The following is a 24,353-nucleotide window of genomic DNA, read 5'->3' on the forward strand; positions in this document are numbered from 1 at the left end:
ATTTGACAATTTCAGACAGACACACGATGTACTGAGAAATCTTTATTAAATATATTGAAGGGGAAATACCAAATTCCATACTATGGGACTGAGTTTGTTTCTGAGTGAAAATAAGTTCCTGAAGTAGAAGAACTACCAAACTATTGGAACAGATTGCTGGTAGCAGGTGTCATAAGACTGCTGTGGGAAGAGATTACGAACAAGGCTGTTATTTTTACTTAGAGTAGTAGAAAATATGGCTATAAAGACAATAAAATGTACCATATGTGTAACTAATATTAGAAAAAAATTAATTTTACATATGTCTACATAAAATGCCGTAAACTTCACTAGTCAAAAACATTGACTTTTGGGCAAAAAATGCCAGAGGCAAGTGATAATAAATTCCTGTTGGCTAAAATATAATGAATATATCAGATATACAAATACCCGTCTCAATTGTCTTTAGTAAAGACAGGTTTTAATCATATACAATGAAAAGACTATTATTTCCTTATTTACTTTCTTTTGAAGTTAAAAGAGGCCTGAAACACTTCCCATAGCCCTAGAAAAATAGGCTAAATCAACAGCCACTGACTTAGGGCAAGTTTTAGAACTTATTTTCACAAGATTCCAGAAGCGGGTATGTCTATGCCAAGTTGATAAACTGGAAAAATGCACCAGATATGTGTTCAAACTCCCACACCTCTGCACCTGATATACTGACTTGATGTTAAGGAGGGGAGAAAGAGAGGAAAAGTCTGCCCTCAAGACCTCTCCCCAACTCTGGTTTCCATACAAGTCTGCCTCTTTTGAGGGGAACTATTAAAGCACTATTCAAATGTTTGTTCTGCCTATAAAAGTATTCTTTTGACCAGATGGGTGATTTTTTTTTCAGTCATGGGAAACATGATTATCTAATGAAAATAACTAATATCAACTATTGTAATAGATTAGCTAGCTAATCTAATGCTTATTATTTGGGAAATATCATACTAAGTACTTAAAATATATTGCCCAGTGAAAGCCTCACAGCACCATGCTATTTTATAGATAAGGAAGATAAGACTTGAAAGGTTATATGTGCCACCCTGAGATAAAGCTAGTGAACAGTGAGACAAAATTAGATCTCAGGCTTAACCCCAAAGCCATGTTCCTGATAAGTATACTCTACTACTTTTCAATTATAACCTTTTAACTTATAGAAATGAATTGGGAACACTAAGATTCATGAACATACATTTGTTTCCATGTATAAAATAGCTGAAAGAAATAAGCACCAAATAAAGGAACTTTAAAATGTTTGGCAAATAGTATCTTCTTGAATAAATAATTTTCTGCCTTCTTACAGTTTTTAGGTTTGATGTAGGAAAAAAACAAGAAGATATTCAATTGTGATTTTTCCCTTACAGTAAATCAAAATGGTATTGCTTTATTCTTATAGATTTTCCTCACGCAGATAATTAGCTTTGTCAGTCAACACTTTCAAAACTTTCTTAAAAATAAAACATCTTGCAATGCAGCACTGTTTGAGGAAAAGCAGCCTAAAAATATGATGATGGCTGGAGGCACATAAATAATCTGAGACTATTATTAAAATAATTTTTATGACTTTTGCAATATACATATCTGTAATGACATAAAAGCATCAAGTTTTTTCCATTTGAGTTCCTCCTTCCAGGATGTAATGTCTTTAACTTTCCTGAGATAAATTATTATGAGTTCTTTAATCATTCTGTAATTTGCTTATTATCCTCTTAAAACAAGTTTACAAAACTAAAGAACTGCTTGATTGTTTTCTAAATGATTAAGGAGAACAATTAAAATTGTACTATTAAAATATGATACAAATACAAAAATAGATGGCAAATTAGGGCTATTTATTAACATAAAAATGAAGCAGCATTTAAAATGTTCATCACTGGTCTTTCAGAAGAATTTTGGATTATTTTTCAGTTCTATTTAACTTAAGATAAATGTTAAATTATTTTCTTTCTAGTTCTTCACACAGTACAAAGGTTGACCTCCATATTTACACCATCATCCTCTTGAGAGTCTTTCTAAAATTAGATTTCTTGGCCAAAGTGTGAACCACATAGGTCCAAGAAGGTATTCTATGTCATTTATCACCATCACAAATTATATCAGGTTTCTTCCCAATAAAAATGCTTCCCAACGTCTTAATATTCTGCTCCTTCTGCATTTCACTTTGTCTAAAGACAACTGGGGACAAATCCTGGGGCCTCATTACCCTTAGATCTTCTAAGAGAAGAAATAAACAATATGAAGATCAAAAGGAAAACCCAGATGAGGAAACAAACCCAGGAGCTATACTTCTATGAAACTATAATTATCCACTGACTGACCCAAGCCATTTTACTGCATTCTTGGGAAAGAATTACTGCTAAAGAGTTAATACATAAAGATCGAATGAAACCAGTACAAACTAACTTCAAGGGGCACAATAGGGGACTTCCTGATACTTCGAGGCAGATTTTCTGTGCCAACAACAGGGATTACACAACAGGGATGAGAGAGGAGTTCTGCTTTGGGCTATAGGGAGAGAGGCAAAGAGCAAGCAGCTGCCCCATAAACTTCCTCCAAAACTTCCCCAAAGCGCAACAGCATAGAAGCGGAGAGGCTCCGCGGCAAATGGAATCTGGGACTGCAGTGTGGGACTTTCCAGAGAGCTCTGTGAACAACAAGCACTGATATAAAACTAATGAAAGTAGGGTTCCCTCATTCGAGCCAACACAAGAGTTCACAGACCAATCACTGGCCCAAAAGCAGCAGTGGCTATGAGACCGTAAGAAAGGAAAGCCTGAAGAGAAAATCCAAAAAGGCTCTTTTCAGCACACATGGGGAATAAAAGCTGTGAAACTCTCAGGAACAATTAGAAGAATTTTTCAGGGAAGCTAATTTCTATCAAATAGGTAGAAAGAAAGAAATTGACTCAATTTCCAATGTCAAAAAGTATAGTTTATTTTTTCAGCTTTTTCCCCCAAATTGGTACAATATCGCAAACAACTTTGGGAAGTCTCCTCATTTAAAATGTTCCTTACAACTGCAGGGTAAAAATTAAGGAGGCGATATCATCTGAGGAGGTGAAAAACACTGAAGGGTTATTAAAATATAGTTTCCTAGGATTCACTCCAGCCTGCAGAATCACAACCTCTAAATATAGGGACCAGAAATCTTTTATTTTCATGTGTTCTTTAGAATTTTTCTAACATGGCTGGTCTGACACATGCCTATGAACTGGCAGAGAAAATCTCCAACAGGGCATTTTCAATTCAAATAGAAAGATACCTAAACTCATGTAGAATCAAATATTTTAATGTTTATATATGTGCTCAAGTAATATTTCTGTTAGAGATTTACTTTGCTCACACAACTTAACATAATAGTAAAAAAATTTTAAAGATTATGTATATTATCGTATAGAAAAGAATATTACATGTGAAAACGTTTTACATGCATCATAAGAACAAAGGGTATTGATGTAATGATTAGAAGAGAATGAAAAAGAAATAACCAGTGAAATGCAATTTACATATAGAATTGTTTTCTATACAGCTCAAAGACTATTCTTCTTTTTAACTTTTAACTTAAAATAGCTTATAAAATAGCAAGGTAATATAAAAAGGCTAGGATGCAAAATAGTCTTCAAAATTCTGTGCTGATTTCAATAAAAGACTGTACCATTCAAAGATAAATTGAACATTTAACTAAATATGGGCACTTGACATAAATATTCTTTTATGCAGTGTTTGTTTTAAGAAAGGAAGCATGCATTCTGATTTCTTCAGAGTGAAGACATTAATACTGTCAAAACAGAAAGAGTACTTTAATACTATTTTCAGAATGTACATTCTTCGATCATGCTTTGATATAACAACTGTTTTGAGATACATAGTAAATACCATAAATGACTATTTTAAGCCTTTGGCTCTCCTACCTCTTGTGAACATTTACGATGGTTAACACAGGGAGAGGAAAGCATATGTAAGATGAGGCTAAATAAACCAATGATGAGTATAATCTTTAAAAAATGTCATGACCATGACAAACTCACACCGTTGTAACTGAATTTGTCATTGGCCAGGAGGGGCACGATACAATTTATCAGCAAAGTTCTCATCTTTGGAAAAAAAAAATGTGGGGCCATTGGCTAAAGCAAGAATGTTACTTACTGATACTTGTGCTGGATTTATGAATGTAGTACAGAAACACAAGTGAGAAATATAAAACATATCTTGATTTTCTATAAACTGGCTGAATTGTTTACCTTGAGGTTAGTGAAAAATTCAACCAGTCTTTCATGGAGCACCCCCTTCTCCAGATTTACTGAGTCTTTCAAGATTCTGGAATCTCACAGAGTTCCTCTGAGAATGAGCCTCCCTTTCTCCTTAGTCATGGACGTCGTACATAAGATAACCAGGTTGCCACTGAGATGTACTGGTGAGTATCCACGTTGGTGTCTACACTCAAAAAACTGGAAACTTTTACAGGGCTGGCAAGCCTGGTGCTTATGGATCCACCTTTCTAAATACACCACAGTATTAACCCTCTTTTAAGCCAGGAACCTTCTTACGGTGGTGTCTGGGAAAGCAATCCAGTCCTCACTATTCAGGAAACCACAAAACTCTCTTCTGTCTCTTCTAAGAGAATCTTGTAACCTGGAGGAAATATTTTTCTTTCTCAAACCATAGTTTTTCAACATATACTAGGTTTATGTTTTCTAATATATTTATACATATTTATCTTTATAAGTCTGATTCAGTTACCACTTTGCTAATAGATAAAGAAAAGCTAATTTTGTTCAGCTTTCACCTGCTAAAGGATGAGTGATGTGCACTTTAAATTTGGGTTAGCGCTTCAGTCTGCACAATCTTCCAGAGTGATTAAGTCAGACCATGATGGCTTCGCTCCTACGAGTATACTGTCTTTTAAGTTTCCATGTGCTTAAATATCCCAAGTATTCTTTATCCAATTCTTACAAAAGACAGCTGGCGAGGCTTCTATTATATTTTAATTACACAGATGTCTCTTCTTCATATTCTTCTCCAAGAAAGATATGAAAAATTAAGAGTTCTTCATTTTAATATTGCGATTAGATTCAGGAATCTTCTCACTTAGTAGCCATGCCATTTATCCCTTCTGCAGAGTAAACAATTCAATGTTGTTATTTATACTATTTTATTTTATTTTGGCTTGGTTTTGTTTGTCTGCGTCTTCTCTTATTTAGGTCCTCATTACCTTTCTACAGAGAACATTCACAAATAGGCAACTATTTTATTGTATCCTTCTTAGATTGCCCAATCCACATGGCAGCATTCACAGGGTTCACCAATTTTTCATCACAGGGTTCACCAATTTTTGCAAATATCTAAGGCACACACCATCAATTTAGTTACTCCAAATGTCTAGAGACATTTGTATTAAACTGAAAGCAAATAAACTAGCAATAGCACCAGAGCATTTAAGCATCAAAATCGCTCTGACGCAATTGTCAAATTTCTAAGAAGAGGACAACAGAGAAGAAAAAAGGAAAATGTGAATATGAGTAAAATGATTTGGGCTTCTGGGGAGGTTGAGCAGATTATGTTACTTGTTCATGCTTCAAGTGCCACGATCACATATCTATAGCAATGGTGAGGAGAATGGAAATTTTTTCATTAACACAAAAGTTGAAGCACTTGGATAACCTCCCTTTCTTAAACTCAATTGTGGCAGATTCATAACTCAGCACATCCTCAATGCCAGGCCCATGCAGGAAGAGGACACCTGGAGTGGGGTGGGGGTCTGGGTGCAAGCTTAGAATTCTGCCTATCACAGAGTTTTCTCATTATGCAGTGGAAAAATAAAAGTACTTTTCACCCTGTAATCTTATGATAAGGATTAATGAGGTACCTCTGCAGTGTCTGCCATAAATATTCAATAAAAGTTAATGTGATTGTTATGCAGCCAAGTCAAGGATAGCAAATTAGACCATCTTTGCTTGGGAAAGTTTTTACTTTCTCAAAGACTCAATTTTATATAAATATTACTAACTTGAAAAGCATGAATGAAGTTTTTGTATGTTTTATTATGTACTTTAAATTCTGTTTTTAGTAACCCCTCTGAAGTCCCTAGCATAGCACTCACAGAAAAGTATATATGAGAGAGTGGTTCATTTATTCTGTGAAGTACAGACTACGAAATCGTTGAAACCAGGTGCCAAATCTATGTTGACATGTTCCTTAGCTACCTTTTCTGTATTGCATTTTGTATTCTGCCTTGTTAACCTAATTGAGGCTTTTGTTTATAGATTTTAGGTATTCTCATTTACTTGTTTGTTTTTGTTTCCTGGTGTTCTTTCTTCAAACTAGAAACCCTGAAGAACATGGCACATATTTGCCCAAATATGAGACAGACAGGACAGATAATGAGCCATTGAAAAGATACAATGGAGAAAAATCAAGATGGAACATCAAAAGGTCTTCAAACAACAAACGGATGCTTATAGAATCAGAAAGCTTCTCATTACTTCCCAGCTAACTTCATACTCTAATCTCTCCAATTTAAATATATTTAATGCCATCAGCTAAAATAATAGGGAAATGATAACTTTCAGCAAAAGCAAAAGATTTTACCCAAAGATGATGGGAAATCAGGAAGAGGTATCTATAAAGGATCTTAACTCTAGCCCCTGAAAATGCAACTGTATAGGATAATTTCCAAAACTTAAGCTAGTATCTTGTCTCTTAGCATTATTAAAATATGTTTTGGAAAAGCACTACAGGATCCTAACCTTCAATTTAATTAGATATTCTTATTGGTTCTCATTTTTTAACATTAAATACACATACGTATGGTCAAAACTAGCATGTGCTTATCCATATGGCTGGATAGTCAGCAAAGCCTTCAGGATGGACAATTCCTGATGAAGTTATTGCAATGCCACAATACTATACTTAATGATAATACAAGTAGGACTCAATATTCCATTAGAAATACTATTCTTTCACAAAAATTACACATAGGAAAAACAATCTTCCAGAAAAGACTGAACACAAAGAAGGCCTTGGCAAAAATAAGAAAAAAAGAGAGAGAGAAAGAAAGAAAGAAAGAAAAAAGCCAATTCAGGATGGGAAATTTTGAATTGTAATGTCACTACAATAAATAGATTTTAAAAAAAGAGTTCAGGGTAGTATGATAGTGGCTTAGCAGCAGAATTCTTGCCTGCCATGCCAAAGATGCAGGTTCGACTCCTGGTGCCCAAAAAAAAAAAATCAAAACATTGTCAAAATGAAGTTAATATAGAAGCCTATTTCTTGGCTAGATGAATAAAATAATGAAGACCTATCCATAACTTACACCTCCCTGAATTCTAAAGTGATCAATTCCTATACTCTGCTGCTTTTAATGACTTTCTCTCATTGCAACCTTATTTGTGTTTTATTATATTAACCAAGAATCCTGACCTCTCGTGAGATAGGGCACCACACTGTTTTTTCACATATAAAAGAAACTGTTCTGATTATTAAATGTTTTTCCAAACATAGGAATGGGTTTGCAATCATTCATGCACAAGCTATGCTCCACTCTAGTTCTAATTCCGGTCACCCACTTCCGGTGTAACCAGCTAAAGGTGTTCATGGATGAAAATGTGTGAAACCTAAACTGTTGTAGATCAGTTTTTGTTTTCACAAGTCTTTCTAATATTTCCTGGTCACAGCACATTTTACCTTAATAAGCGTGGATAAGTTTGGCTGTGTCTTTGTTAGAATATACCTGATCATCTTGAAATAATATTTTATCTAACATGTCAGGAATTATGGCTCTGAATCTTATAGAATATACTCCTTGAAAGAAGAATGCATCCAACTGCAGAAGTCGAGCCTCTCTACCTAAGTGAGAAGAATTGGGAGCTCCTTCCCAGCATCATGCAACCATAACTTCTTATCCAGTACTAACTGCAGCAATCCTAGTGGAAAAAAAAAAAGGTCTGGGAATTGAACCCAGGTCTCCAGCTCAGCAGGCAAGAATTCTTGTCACTGAGCCACCGTTGCACCACTCTGCTTTTCTCTTAATTTAAAAGCAAAACAAGAAGTACTCTGCTAATTTCTAACCTAGTCATATGCATTTTATCTCCTTTATATCATGGTGAGAAGACTAACGTTTTCTGAAATCAGGTCAGTAGTGAAGAGACTGTTAGTTTATGTACATTAATTAGCCCCAAAAGTTTGAAAAGTAAGACCCAAAGAATGTGAAAGAGTTTGCTTAAAAACACACAGGAAATTACATGGTAGGTTTTACTCTTCATTATAATATTGTCAATTAGCTCACTAAAGCAGGGCCTTTCCAATGATGAGGTGTGAAGCTGACAAGTTTCTCAGGAATTCAGGAAGAGATTAGGTGCTTGCCAATTTTGTGTTACTCATTTTTTTTGGCAGGTTGTTAAATTGGTAGAGTGGAACTCTAATTAAACTTTGAGGTTAGTTTCTACACCGGATCACTGTGCAAACTTGTCATTTAATATTTCAACTCCAAAATTTCATCTGTAAAATAAGATGGTTTGTCTTGACAACATCTAGGTTTCCCTACGTGCTGCTACTATCCTGAAAGCCTAGGAAAGGCAACTAGAGTATTATTTCTGATCTTGTTTCTTTGTTTCTTTTCTATTTCCAAATTACATTTTCTTCTTCATCCTTTTGCAGAACATTTTCTCTCATGCATATTAGGGCTACATTAAAAATGAAAAATTCATACCCTCGCATTTCTCGTAGAAAGGTAAATACATGTAGTATATCACGATACAAATAAAAAACACTTTGTAAAAAATAATTATAGATCTTCAAATTTGTTTTGTAATAACGAATGGTGCAATGAATGCACTACTTCATAGTCAGGTAAAAATAGGAAAGAAAGAAAATCGAGCCCCATGTACCTATTACCTATGTTTAGTTATATTATATATACACATATATCACTGGATGCAATATAGTATACATTTTATTATATTAAGATGTCTTATTCACATCATTACTAAGTAATCTATTGCCAGGATTAATTATTCATTTATTCATCTGTCAACTATTAAGTATGGCAGACCCTATGTTACTTACTGTTAATAATTTGGTGAAAAAACACACGTATTCTCCATATTCATGGGTTAGACTAGCTAACAGAAGAGCAGACAAAAATCAGAAAAAAATAAAATAATCACACTAATTAATAAATAATTAAAAACTTCAATGAGACTCAGAAGACAAAACACTACCAAAACATAGAACAAGGGGACATGACCTAGTTTGGAAGATCTGGTAGAGGTCACCTGTAAAATGGATGTTTGCCTTGATATCTGAAAAGTATATGAATAGTATTGAACTAAAAGTGTGTGCATGTGGGGCATGGGGCATGGTGGGCCAGGGATACAAAAGAAAATTATGTATGGTCAGGATTCCAGGTCATGCAGCCCATATGTAACACTGGAAGAGGAGGCAGGGGTCTTCAAACAATGACAACTGGCCTGAGAATGGACAGTGAGGGCAAGTTTGGTATAACATGTAAGTGTTCAGAAGACATTTACAAAGTTACTTATAAGAAAATATTTTAATTTTGGACCTTATTATAAGAGAAATGTGAATCTTTTAAGAGGTCAGAACCAGAGAGTTGACTTACTCTGATTTTTTTTTGCAGAGAATACTCTATGATATCAAGAACTGATGAAGACAGTCAAGAGCAGATGTGTTGTACTCAATTTGGCAGCACATATACTAAAACAGAATGATATGAATAAGATTAGCATGGCCCTGTGCAAAGATGACATGCAATTTCATGAAGTGTTTTATATTTTGGGGAGTGCTACAAGCAGATAGGTAAAGACAGAAGAGAGAGATTTGAAGAAGAGTGTAGAAATGAAGATCAGCATAAGGGTAATTAAGAGGGTAAAAAGAAAGAAGATAAATACAATATGACAGATAAAATCCAAACGAGAAATTATTGAAGAAAGTAGTGCCTTTGGAGTAATAACATTAAATGTTAATGGATTAAACTCCCCAATCAAAGGACATACATTGGCAAAATGGATTTAAATAACAGGATCTATCTACATGCTGTCAACAAGAGACTCACTTTAGACCCAAAGGCAAAAACAGGTTGAAAGTGAAAGTCTGGAAAAAGATATTTCATGCAAACAACAACCAGAAAGAGTGGCAGTAGCTATACTAATATCTGACAAATCAGACTTCAAATGTAAAACAACTAGAAGAGACAAAGAATAACTCTATGCATTAATAAAATGGATACTCCATCAAGAAGACATAAAAATCTTAAATATCTATGCACTGAGCCAGAGTGCCCCAAAATACATAGGTATACACTGACGAAACTGAAGGGAGAAGTAGACACTTCTACAATAATAGTTGGAGACTTCAATACACCACTCTCATCAATGGATAGAACACCTAAACAGAGGATCAATAAGGAAACAAAGATTTTGAATAATATCATAAAAGAACTAGACTTAACAGGCATTTAAAGAACATTGCACCCCACAGCAGCAAAATATATATTTTTCTCAAGTGCTCATGGATCATTCAGCAGGACAGACCACGTGTTAGGTCACAAAGCAGGTCTCAATAAATTTAAAAATTTAAAAATGAAAATTATACAAAGCAATTTCTCAGATCATAATGGAATGAAGTTGGAAATCAATAACAGGCAAAAGGCAGGAAAATTCACAAATATATGGAGACTAAACAGCACATTATTAAACAAATAGTGAGCCAAGGAACAAAATGCAAGAAAAAATCAATAAGCATCTCAAGGCAAATGAAAATTAGAATACAACTTATCAAGACTTATGGGAAACAGCAAAGGTGGTGCTGAGAGGGAAAATTATTGTCCTAAATGCCTATATTAAAAAGAAGAGCAAAAATTAAGGTGTTAACTGTTCACCTGAAAGGAATGGAGAAAGAACAGCAAACCAGCCCCAAAGGAAACTGAAGGAAAAAAATAATGAACATTAGAAGAAATAAATGAAATTGAGAACATGAAAACAAAACAGAGAATCAATAAAACCAGAAGTTGGTTCTTTGAGAAAATCAATAAAATCAATGGACCCTTAGCAAGGCAGGTAAAGAAAAAAAGAGAGAGAATGCAAATGATTAAAATCAGAAATGGGAGAGGAGTACTACTGACCTCATAAAAATACAGGAGATGAGAGAATACTATGAACAACTATATGCTAACAAAATAGGCAACTTAGATGAAATGGGCAACTTTGTAGAAAGCATGAACCACCGATATGGACTTGAGAAGGAATAAAAGACATCAACAAATCAATCACAATTCAAGAGATTGAATCAGTCATCACAAAAATCCCCCATTTACAATAGCAACCAAAAGAATCAAATATGTAGGAATAAATTTAACTAAGAATACAAAAGGCTTATACACAGAAAACATTAATAAATTGCTAAAAGAAATCATGGACAACCTAAATAAATGGAAGGGCATACCGTGCTCATGGACTAGAAAACTAAACATGGTTGAGATAAAAATTCTAACCAAATTGTTTTATAGATTAAATGCAATACCCATTAAAATCCCAACATCTTACTTTGCATAAATAGCCAAATCAATAATCAAATTTATTTGGAAGGGCAGGGTGCCCTGAATAGCCAAAAATATCTTGAGAAAGAAAAATGGAGTGGGAGATTTTGCACTACCTGCCTTTAAAACCTATTACAAAGCTTAAACAGCATAGGATTGGCATAATGACAATTGTACTGACCAATGGAATTGAATTGAGTTGTGCAGAGGTGGACCTTTTCATCTATGACCAATTGATCTTTGATAAGTTAGTAAAGTCAACTCAACTGGGACGGAGCAGCCAATTCAACAAATGGTGCTTGGAGAACTGGATATCCATATCCTAAGGAATGAAAGAGGACCCTAGCACGTTATACAAAGTTTAACTCAAAATAGGTCAAAGACCTAAACATTACAGCTGAGACCATAAACTTTCAGAAGAACATGTAGGGAAATTTCATAAGGACCTTGTGATAGGAGGTGGTTTCCTCAACCTTATACCCAAAGTGTGAACAATGAAACAAGAAGTAGATAAATGGGATCTCTTCAAAATTGAATACTTTTGCATATCAGGATTTTGTCAGAAAAGTAAAAAGGCAGCCTATGCAATGATAGACAATATTTGGATACCACATATCAATAAGAGTTTACTATCCAGAATATGTAAAGAGACTCTGAAACTCAACAATAAAAGTCAAACAACCCAATTAAAACATGGGCAAAAGGGGATTCAAGGGTAGTTCTGGGACAGAATTCTTGCCTGCCATATGGGAAACCCAGGTTCAATTCCTGGTCCATGCACTTCCCCCAAAACAAAATAAACAAACAAAAACGAACCAAACAAAAAAATTCAACAAATGGCTCTGCAATAATGGGATATGCACATGGAAAAATAATGAAATGTCACTCCGCCATACAGCATACCAAAAAACTGGGCAAAAAACCTGGATAGGGCAGTGCAATGGTGGCTCAGTGGAAGAATTCTTACCTGCCATTCTGGAGATCTGGGTTTGAGTCCCAGAGCATGCCCAAGCCAAAAACAAACAAAAAATCTACAAAAGTTATGGACAGGCACTTTTTCCAAAGATAAAGTACATATGGCTCAAAAACATAAGAAAAGATGTTCAACTTCTCTAGTGATACAAACCAAACTTCAATAAGATATCATTTTACAACTACAAGAATGAGCATTACAAATAAATAGAAAACTGCAAGTGTGGAGATGATATGGAAAAATAGGTACACACATTCACTGTGATGGAAATGTAGAATGGTGTAATCACTCTGGAGGAAAGTAATTTGGCAGTTCCTCAGGAAACTAAATATCATATTGTGATATGATCCAGCAATCCCATTACTAGGTATATATTTGAGGAATTGAAAGTAGGAAACAAACAGACATTTGCACACCAATATTTAAAGCAGCATTATTCACAATTGCTAAGGGATGGAAACAGCACAAATGCCCATCAATGGAAGAGTGGACAAACAAATTGTGTTGTATATACATACAATGAAATAGGATGCAGTTGTAAAACAGAATAAAGTTATAAAGATATAACCACATGGATGAACTTTGAGGACATTATGTTGAGCAAAATAAGCCAGAAACAAAGAACATTTACTGTATGGTCTTACTAATATGAAGTACTATAATGAGCAAACTTTGAGAGCTAAAGTTGAGAACACAGTTATCCAGAGATCGAAGGTAGAGTTTGGGCACTTGATGCTGAAGAAGCATGGACATTCAACAGAATTGATTGTGAGGATCCAGAAATGGATTGTACAATGTATGTGATGGTAGAACAATAGCGTAAGAATAATGAACAAAGCTGAATGTACACATGGTTAAAATAGGAAGGCCAGGGGCATGTATGACTCTGGAAGGAAAGGTAGAGGATAGAAACTGGGGTTGTATAACATAGCAAAACCTAGAGTGGACAATGATGATGACTAAATGCGCAAACATAAGAAAGTTTTTACATTAGGGAGAACAATTGAAAGTCACTATTGCAAGGCATTAAAACTGTATGGTATATGGAAAAATACAATTAATGCAAACTATGGTCTACTAAAAGTGTATGTTCTTTCATCAACTATAACAAAGGCAATATACCAAAGCTAAATATTAATAGAAGGGGATACAATGGAGAGGTATGGGATTCTTATTGTTGTTGCTGTTTCTTTTTTTCTTTTTCCTTTCTTCTCTTCTTCTTTCTTTGTGGAAGAAACGGAAATGTTGTCATATAGTTTGTGATGGTGAATGCATAACTATGCCATTGTACCAGGAACCATTGATTGTACACTTAGGATGGACTGAATTGTGTGTGAATAAAACTGCTTAAAAAGTAAACAAGGGGATAGAAGTGCTGGGGAAGATGTAGAGAGAGAGAGATGAACTTATTCATGTTGGTAGGGAAGTAGAATGGTACAGCCCCTCTGGAGGGCAATGCGGTAGTTCCATCAGAGGCTAAGTATAGGGTTGCCACACGATCCTGCAACCCCATTATTAGATAAAGACTTGGAAGAACTGAAAGCAGGGACATGAATAGGCATTTGCACACTGGTATACACTGGTGTTTATGGTGACATTACTCATGATTTGCAAAGGACAGGGTAGCCGAAGGATATATCAACTGATGAATGGAAGGGAAAATTGTGGTGAATACATGTAACAGAATATTGAGCAGCTTCAGGAAAGAATGAAGTTGTGAGCCACACAACTAGGTGAATGAACTCTGGGGACATTATGTTGGGTGAAATAAGCCAGAAACAAAAGGACCATAATATATGGTCTCACTAATATAAACTAACTATAATGAGCAAACTCTGAGAATTGAATTCGAGTTTATAGGTTATCAAGAGGTAGAAGGTGGTCGAAGATTGGACAATTGATGTTCAGGGAATAGAGAATATTCAAATAAAGCTCACTGTAAAGGTTCCTAGATTGTAAGTGTTAGGCTAAAGCCCCCACTCATAACTTTCAGGTGACCCCTTGCAAAACCAAACCTGCACCTGATCATGAGGCAGCCCCATGATTGTCCTTGCATCCCCCCTCTGGCAGCTGCATTCCTGTGATAGCTCCCCTTATTCAACCTCCACCCTCTGGTAGTTACAGCCCCGGTGGCTACAAGTTGCAATAACTCCCCACTGAGCCTGCCAATTTCTCACTCCCAAGCTAGACCATGAAAATCCACCACCTACCTAGCCTCAGCAACCATCCTATATAAACCACATCCCTTCCCCTGCTCAGGGCTGTTGCTATCTTAAGCATTAGCCAGCCTGCACATAGCCTCACAATAAAGCTCCTTTAATTGAGTTTTGGTCTCTTCTCCTCCCTCCTGGTTAAGAAACATATCAGTAAACTCTTATATTAGTAATATCTATTCCTGAGTTCTAGTTGTTTTTTCTAAATTTTGAGATGCTGTGCTGTATGTGTATAAACTAGTAGTTCCCTGGACCAATGGGTATCTGTGTGCCACATAGGACTCAGAGTTAGAATACTGCAGCATTACTCCATACAGCAACTGTTAAAGAACCTATAACACCAATTTTAGCCTTATAAGTACATAGGTTAAATCTCTAGCACCAGGCTAGTGGGCTGTTATAACTTCTTCCCTGGTTCAAAAGCCATTTTTTCAACCTATCCATGTGAAACCACTTTACTTCCTTTTTACTTTTCATTTCTTTGAATGTGCATGACCTTTTATATAGGGACAGTCAATCTGGCATAAACACCTGGGACACACATCTCATTTGGAAGCAGAAACAACTCTTTGTTCAGATTAGCCTTCTGGGATGCAGAACATAGACCAAAACACAGTAATGTCTGGCCAGCCACATTTGGAATTGAAAAGTATATTTCTCTATTAACTGGGGAGAGTACATGTAAGATAAGAAAGTTAAGAAAGTTGTTTCTTAAAGTTCTGGGTGTCTCATTTGGTAATTTATGTTTTTTTAAAAAGCAGAAATATATTATACAAAATTAATTGCTTCATACCTTAACACGTTAAAATGTCAAAAGAGTATATTTAATTTTACTCACAATTTTCCCAGTTAACCAAAGAAAGGAAAGAAAAGGCTGTCTTTATCAGTAGGACTCTACAAATGTTAGACAGCATTGATTAATTATTGAGCACAAATCAAGAGATATTTCTTTCAAATAATTTAACTAGTGTGAAAATGGTCACTGATGTCACATACACTTCCAGTCATATTGTATTTTTATCTGTTAATCAACATTTATAGTGCGAGTTCCAACTCTTGGTAACACCAAGAAAATACTCTAGGATTCATGGCTTGGAGACTTACTGGGGGAGTAAACACACCTACACCTACACATACACATTAGAAACTTGGGATTAGCATTTCAAACATCAGTGCCCCTGACACCAATTAAAGACTAAATAAATTTAAATGAAATCCCATAAATTAATTTAGTGTTTATCACAACAAGAATTGGTTTAATTTCCATCTTGGCCACAATGTTTATGTCTCAAATCCCAAACCCGCTCCTTCCTATGTAGATTTGACCCGAACTACAACAAAGTGGTATCTTGACAATCTCGTTTTGCCTCCTTCATTTCCTTTTCTCAGTGCATAAGCAGAGATATCAAATCAGCCACCAAGTCCTGTGAATATTTCTTTATAACTTTGTATAGCGGCATCCTGTTCTTTCCACGTCTACTGCTGCTGTCTTGTTGGTCTTTTTCACTTTGTTATCACAGAAGACTATAATTTGTACTTGTTCATTGTCCTCATCTCTGAACCATCTAAAATATTATCTTCAGAAAAACTTTTAAAACACTTTTCAATCACATCAACTCCCACATTAAAATAAAAACTCACTCAAAGAAGAACAAAGTATTTATGAATAGAAAAATGCAAATTTCTAAAAAATATTCCCCCAAATGTCTCATTCTTATAGTTTATGTTCTTAATCTAAAATAAATTTTAGTAAGCATACATAAGAATTACCTGGAGATGTTAAAATTACAGAATAAGATATACTCATTAAATAGGCATCTACACTTAAATGTTTTAAGTGACTATAATACAGTTGGAGTTGATCCATACTTTAAGAAACAATTCTTAATCATATTCACAATCTTTTGAGCAATCTCCTCTAGCTAATAAAAAATACATTTTCATTTATCTGACTCCATTTATCTGACTCTCATTAGTCCTTCTGCCTGAATTTTACTTTCCACTTTTTCTACCTCAAAATCCTACCCATATTCACAGCCATTTATAGAGCCTACCCTGATTATTCCCAGCCAAAAGTAATCTCTCTATTGGGCAGTTGAGAGATTTATTACATATTGCCTTCATAGTTTTCTTCTACTATGTAACAAATTTAGTAGTTTAAAGTGATGCCCATTGACCAGCCATTGGTCTATAGGGCAGACGTCAAGCACATTGTGCCGGGTTCTTTGCTCTGGCTGCAATCAGGGTGTGGCAGACTGCATTCACACCTCGAATTCAGAGTCCTATACAAGCTCATTTCCAAAACTTCCATTATTATTCGCAGTTTTAAGTCCCGTGCACTTCCAGGAATGAAATTTCCATCGACTTCTCTCAGATCCTCCAGGCCACGCCCCGGTCCTTGACCCATGGCCCCCCTCCACCTCAATAAAGAATGCTCCTCACAGGGAATTCATTTTATGCTTCTTATCTCCTTGACATCCTCTTTCTCTACCAGCTGTAAACAATTATATGCTTTTAAAAGCCTCCTGCCATTAAGTCAGGCAAAAAAGATAATCTCCCTATTTTAATGTCAACTGTCCCACATAATCTAATCTGATCACAGGATATAAAATCCATCAAAATCACAGTTTTGGAGATCATGAAGGGAAAATACACCAAATGTAATCTCGAGGGACATTTCAGGATCCTGTCTCCTATGCTGCCATTTACTCTTCTGAGATGGATATATTTATTCTTCTCTTCTAAATATAGGCTTCTGGAGAGCAAGGTGATACTTTATACATTTTTTCATGCTAAAATTGTCTTTATTAATATTTTTGTAATGGAGCCTAGATTTTCAATTTTTTTTAAAGAAATTCTGAAGCAAGCTTGCAGGCTGATATACTACATTCACCTGTCTTCGTAGTTACTTAAAACTCAATTCAAATCTTTTTTTTTTAATTTTTTGTTTTATTAGAGCAGTCACAGATGTACAGAAAAATCATGCAGAAAATAGTGGGTGCCCATATAACCCCTTTACATGCTTATATATCCCTCATTATTAATTAGCATTAGTGTGGTATAGTTGTTTTAATTGATGACATAATGTTATAATTATAGTATTAATTACAATTCATAGTTTATATTAAGGCTACTCTGTGTGTTGTAGAATTGTTTTTGTTTGTGTTTTATTCTGGTAAAATACATACAACTGAAAAGTTCTCAGCTAACCGTTATCAAATATACAATTCAGTGGTATTAATTAATGTTTTCAAAATGCTGCACCCCAGCATCCATTACCAGAAATTATCCATCACCCCAAACAGAAATTCTATACCAATTCAGCATTAACTCCAATTCCCCACCCTCAACTGTCCCTCGTAACATTTTTTCCATATTAAGGCATCAGTAGGGGGATACATTCTCTGAAGAAAGGCTGCTGGCATCTGGGACACCCCTGTCTCATGAGAAGGCACATGGCTGGCGTCTGCTGGTCCTTCTCTCCAGGTGCTCGTTTCAGTGGCTCTCTCTGTTGCTCCTTCTCTAGGCACCTTTGGGCGTTTTTTCTCTGAGCTCTCTGTATTTCTCTCTCAGCTTTTTTCTCCCTTGTACGCCCTCATAAAGGACTCCAGTAAAGGATTAAAATCCACTATGAATTGGGAGGGTTACATCTCAGTTGAAATGAGATCCCACCCACAATAGATTTGTACCAACAAGAATTGTTTAAAAGAATCTGGCCTTTTCTGGGGTATATGACTGCTTCAAACCAGCACACCAGGTCATATGGTAATTCCATACTTAACTTTCTGACAATAGCCAAATTGTTTTCTACAGTGGCTGTACCATTTTACATTTCTACCACCAATATGTGACTATTCTATTTTTCTACATCCTCTACAACACTTTTTTCCCCTTTTATAGCAGCCATTATAGTGGATGTGAAATAATATCTCACTGTGGTTTTATTGTGCATTTCCCTAATGGTTAATGATATGGACAATTTTTTCATGTTTTTTCTTCTTTTGCCATTTGTATATATATTTTTTGGAGAGTTAGAGATCCAGAGTTACAATAAGCGGCTATGGAAGAGCACACATAAAGAGAGCTTCCGTCTCTCCTTTTGAAAACTGCATTCATCCTGAAGTTAAGGAATAATTCCAGGTACTGTATCTAAAAACACCTGGATAGGTGGGTGGTTTCTACATATAAGGATTCAGATGCCTACAGTAAAAATACCCAGATAACAAGAATCACATATAGTTACAGCATTTATCATAATGAGGCAAATATTTGTCAATGTAGTCATACATAATACATGTGTATTAGTCAAGGTTCTCTTGGGAAACAGAACCAATAGACAGCTGTAAATATTATAAGATTTTATAATCTTATAATATACACAAAGACATCACAAAATGTCTCACACAAACGTGGGTATGCACAAGTCCAAATTCTGTGGGGCAGGCTGCAAGCTGGCAACTCTGATGAAGGCTTTTGATGACTTCCCCAAGAGAGGCTGGATGGCTGAAATAGAGATGAAAATTATCTCTTTTGCTGCTACGCCTTCAACTGTTGGATTAAATGTCTCATTGCTGAAGATACTCTCCTTAGTTGTGGATGTAATCAAACATGGAGCAATCAACTTACTGATGATTTAATATCCTCACAGTAAGGACAGTGGTTCCTTGACCAGACAACTGGGCACCATAACCTGGCCAAGTTGACACATGAACCTAACCATCACAGCATATTTCTGCTAAATTGGATGTTGCAGAAGAAAAGCAGTCAAGAAAGAGGAATGCAATTGACTCTTCAGTTCCCTTCTACTCTTCTCCATCCTGTTTTGTACCCTGCAAAGCTGCCTGTATAAATGACATCCCCTGGCTCATTTGCTGTCATGTTCTACATAAGGCAAATGGTGGTACTAAATGGAGAACATAGAACAGGAGGTGAATCAAGTCACAATAATTCTTGGGCTCCCTTCCTGCCAGGCCACAGGGATTCGGTGCCCTCTTCAGAGACCTTCCTATCCAGGTTCTGACCACTATTCTCTCCTCTTGCTCACTTCAGGCCTGGGATTAGTGATGACTCTCCTTGCCTTAGGGTACTGTGCCATTCCTTGCTTTCTCTTACCTTTATAAATAATTTTGTAATTGCTATTCTCAAGTACCTAATTGGTGGGAAATTCCTTCCTGCCTGGATCCCAACTGATAAAGGCACCAATTAAACAGCTATTCTTTCTACCAAAAAAACATCTATCTTTTAGTGGAAGCTTAGGCCCAACGTAGAGATAGTTGTAAAAGAACACTAAGGATCATGATATGGGCTGAAAGAGCCGGAACATGCAAATAAAAAAAGAACCATGCATTAATAATGAAACTAAGGGTTTGGGGAGAACTGTAAGTATTATGGTAAGTAACTCTGTGTGCATATTGTCAACTATATCCCAGCAAAGTTTCCATAGCATTACTCTTAAAAAAGACATGGTATTCAAAATAAACTCTGAACAAGCATATATGTAAAGAATGAGAATTTTCTGCAAATGGTACTATGAGGGACCTGATAGAAGAAAATGATACAGTACAAAATAAGAAGAACTTAAGGTAAAAACAGGAGATAAGCAGAACTTGAAAACATCAAAGTTCAGACAGATTCAAAATAGATGTTATGTTATTAACTACTATATGCTAAGGTGTCCCACCATTTCATTATGAAAGGGTCCATTATATGCTTATATCGGTACCTGGTGGTAAATCTTCAGGATTTATCATATATATATACACACATACACACACACACACACACACACGATATATAAAATAGACTGCTTTTAGATTATTTGCTAAATCGAAGCAACTGTGTTAACTTCACCAGCCCTCAAACTTCTATAAAGGGCATTTTTGAGCAGTTTTGTTTTTGTAATGTGACCCTGTCACTGGCCCAGTTGATTGACATGCTGATAGGCTCCTCTATCAATCAGCTTGTAATCACGAGGAATTTGGAATTAAAGAGACAGAATCATAATTACACCATGTGTCAAGAACATGGCAAGTAAACTTGTGAGCCATGGGTAATTATTACTTACCCTTGGAAATATGACCTCAGACCCAGAGAAAGGCTGCTAAGAAGAATGTAGCAGATGTAGATGTACAGAGAGAAGTCAAGAAGAGAATATGAGGGCACCTTGAATTCCCCCGAGTTATCTGCTTCCTAAAGTTGTAGTCTTTCTTGAAAAAGAGCTGCATTCCTGACTTTTGATATGGCAGAACAATACCATATTCTTTCAATAAATAATGCCTACCAATCATTTTTTTCCTTTAAACTTAACATGTTGATTTCAGTACTCATAACCATAGACTCAATACAATATTGAGGTGCTGAAGTGTGGTCCAATCAGTCTCAATCATTTTCTTGTCTTGAAAAGTATCAAATTAAATAATTCCTCCAAGGTGGTTTAGGTGAACCTTAACTGAGCATTGGAGTGAAGATTCTAGAATCCCCTTAGTCCAACTTGCCTTTGAGTCAATTCCATCTCAATCCAACACATAATACTCTTACTGGAATGCAATCCAAGATATTTCAGGCAGGATTTTGAGAATTTTGGATTATAAATGCCATTTCCACTGAGCAATGCAGTATCAAGAAAAACATAGTGATACATTGCGAACTATAGGCCAGTAGAAAACAGGAAAAGACTCATTCCTTCCTAATTTATGATATGAGCTCAAGAAGCCCCCCAAAGCACCCTAAAGGACAGAGGTTAACCACAATAAATCTGAGCCCAACAATTGTGTTTTCTAGATATAATAATAGATAGTATTTTTTGAAAACTTTGTGTCTGTCATTCCTTCGAATGCTATACATGGGTTAAATAATTTAATATTTTGCAACAACTTGAGTTAGTTATTGTTTTTAGTATCACCATTTTATGAATTACTCAATTGAAGGACAAAGAGATTTTAAAAAGCTTACTAAAAGTGACACACCAGTAAGAGATGATCAGTTATTGAACCAAGGAAATCATCACCCCACACATCCAGGCAGCACTTGCTTGCTTGACTACCATGATAGCTAATTCTCATATATCAGTCATATGTGTGATATATTTCTATCACAAAACTGTGATTCTTTGTGTGACTTAAGCCAAGAGAAAAATGGAAATTTCAGACAAATCAAATATACCAAGCCTCAATAATTGAACCCAGATTTTTTTGGAATCATATTTTACAAGTAAATCCCTTCTACATAAAGGAATCCTAAAACTAACTTGTTGGTAACAAAATTACACTGCTGCAGGGCTTTAAACCCTATTTATCTTTCTTCTAATTATATTTTTAAAGGAGAAAATAGAGAAAACTCCAGTAACTCAATTGCAATGCAAGACCATGCTAAAAAATAAAAATTTGAAAAGGTACTGCTGCAGTGTATCCTTCACATACAAAACACTGACTTGAACACATTTTCAACCTAGTCATAACTCCTATGATCCATCATCTGGCTGTCAAGCACAGGAACTGGGATGACTCAATGTTGTGTGAACTGAGTTAATGAAACTTTTAAATAATAATAGTAAACTATTGAGCAGAAAATAAAATGCTATGCAAATTGAGCTCCTAGTAATGACCCTGGCTTAGAGAATTATAAACAGATAAAATGAAACATATCTGTGCTACAAAATGCTGGAGATGGGACACTGGTAATAATAGCATGAAAAAACAATCTAACAGTAATAAGCTAACAGACCATATAGGAAGCAGAGCATGGTGCCAAAAGACCTGCATTCAAATTTGAAGTCCATCATTGGCAGAGTCACAATTATGGCAAATTACTCAATCTCTCAAAACCTAAGCTTTCTCCTATGTAAAATGACATTAAGAATAATATATACTTCTAAGAATTGTTCCAAGAATCAAATACAAAATACATTCAAGTGTTTACTGTAATACCTGGAAAATTGTAATTACTTAACAAATACTAGCTAATATTAAAAGCAACATTCTTACTCCTTTATCTTTTTATAAATTATATTAAAGCAGTGTTCTCTACTCCTCTAGAAATATTATCATTATATGTGAAAATACCAGCATCCTTGATATGAAGAAAAGGTAGTGATGAAGGAAGTAAGCCAAAGCAACAAAACACTAATATAGAAAAAGAATACAATGCACAAATCCTGGATGTCCCAGGATTTACCTTCCAATGAATATGAATATGCCACATTTTGCCTAATACCTTGAATATCAAATCACCAAGCCTCCTCTCACTCAACTAACAGGAATACAAATGTGTTCCCAAAATGTGTTCCCAGTTACATAGTCTCAAAAATCCCAAGAATGTTCACTTCAAGTTACAACACATCTCTGAGACCAAATTAGCAATGAACAACCTAAGCGACTGGGGGTGGAGGTAGAAGAGGAAATCACACATGCATCTGAGTCATTGTTTTCTGCTTTGCTGTCCCTCTACCAGGCCTACTGCCAAGGCCTCCTTTGTTATCCTGACACCCAAGCAGTCCAATCTATAGCCTGATGACTTCTCTGAGACCCCTGGGACACTGCTGATCATCACCCACAGGCCATTGCCATTGCCTATGCCTCTGTTAAATACAATGAGTTGTATTTCTTCTTGGGTCAGTTAGGGAATTGCCTTGCCTTTTGATAGAGAATTTGACCACAAATTAACTCGTGGTCAACTGTGGACAACACCACTCAATGCCTACCCAAAACCCTTTCTCTGTTTCTCATTTAATAACATACTTAAGTGAAGCCGCAAAGAATGCAGCTAGAATTGGATGATTCCTATTCCCTTATAAATAAGGGAGCTCATGTGATCCAGTTCTGGGCATAAGGTACACATTGAATTTTCTGGGTGGAGCTTTGAAGGTCATCTCCAGGCTTTTTTCTTTCTCCTTCTTTCTGCCTACAACACAAATGAGATCTAGAAGGTACAACTGTCTTCTTGCTACCATGAGGCAAAAGCATGGAGACCAAACCCAGGATGTTTCAGATGGAGTGTCATAAGAATAAAAATGTCCAGGATCCCTAAACAAATCAATAAGCCACTCTGTCAATCTTGGACTGTTAACCATGGACTTCTTGTTGGGTGACACTAATAACCTCTTTCCTGTTTGTTGCACTTTTCAATTGTTTCCTGTCAAAAGCAAGCCTAATAGGTAGAGCCCTTAATGACAGGAGGCATCCCTTTATATCAGAAATCTTTCCTCCCTGAAAAATAGAAGTTGGGATTTAGCTTGGTCAGGAGCTTAGTGAACTAGATGATCATGGTCATGGGCAAGACGTGGTTAGGCACAGCTTCCCAGTTGAAGGGAACACTCAAGGCCATGTTGCTGAGCCTGATCCAGGCTGCCATACTTCTTTCATAGTTCAGTTGATTTGCTTCTACTCTGTAGTGAAAATATTCTCATCTGGGATCTCTCTTCCCTCAAAAATAGATTTTCAGAAGTTAACCCCAAGTATGGAGAAAGTTCAAGAATTATCACATGTGATTGCTGAGACTGTAACTAGGTAGCTAGCTGTTTTAAAGGCTCCTGAACATTTCATCTTATTTAACCAGTTTCTCAATGCTTATATGGGAGTGATTGGTTTGCT

At 35.8% G+C, this 24,353-nt stretch overlaps 1 non-coding gene across 1 annotated transcript; it reads left to right on the plus strand.

Moving 5' to 3' along the window:
- The first annotated feature begins 9,716 nt into the window (after positions 1–9,716).
- LOC143654672 (U6 spliceosomal RNA) lies at positions 9,717–9,821 on the plus strand. Its single transcript, XR_013161870.1, has one exon. It is a non-coding gene; the product is annotated as a U6 spliceosomal RNA (small nuclear RNA).
- The last annotated feature ends 14,532 nt before the right edge of the window (positions 9,822–24,353 follow it).

Source organism: Tamandua tetradactyla, chromosome 13, assembly GCF_023851605.1.
Source record: "Tamandua tetradactyla isolate mTamTet1 chromosome 13, mTamTet1.pri, whole genome shotgun sequence".
Lineage (NCBI taxonomy): Eukaryota > Metazoa > Chordata > Mammalia > Pilosa > Myrmecophagidae > Tamandua > Tamandua tetradactyla.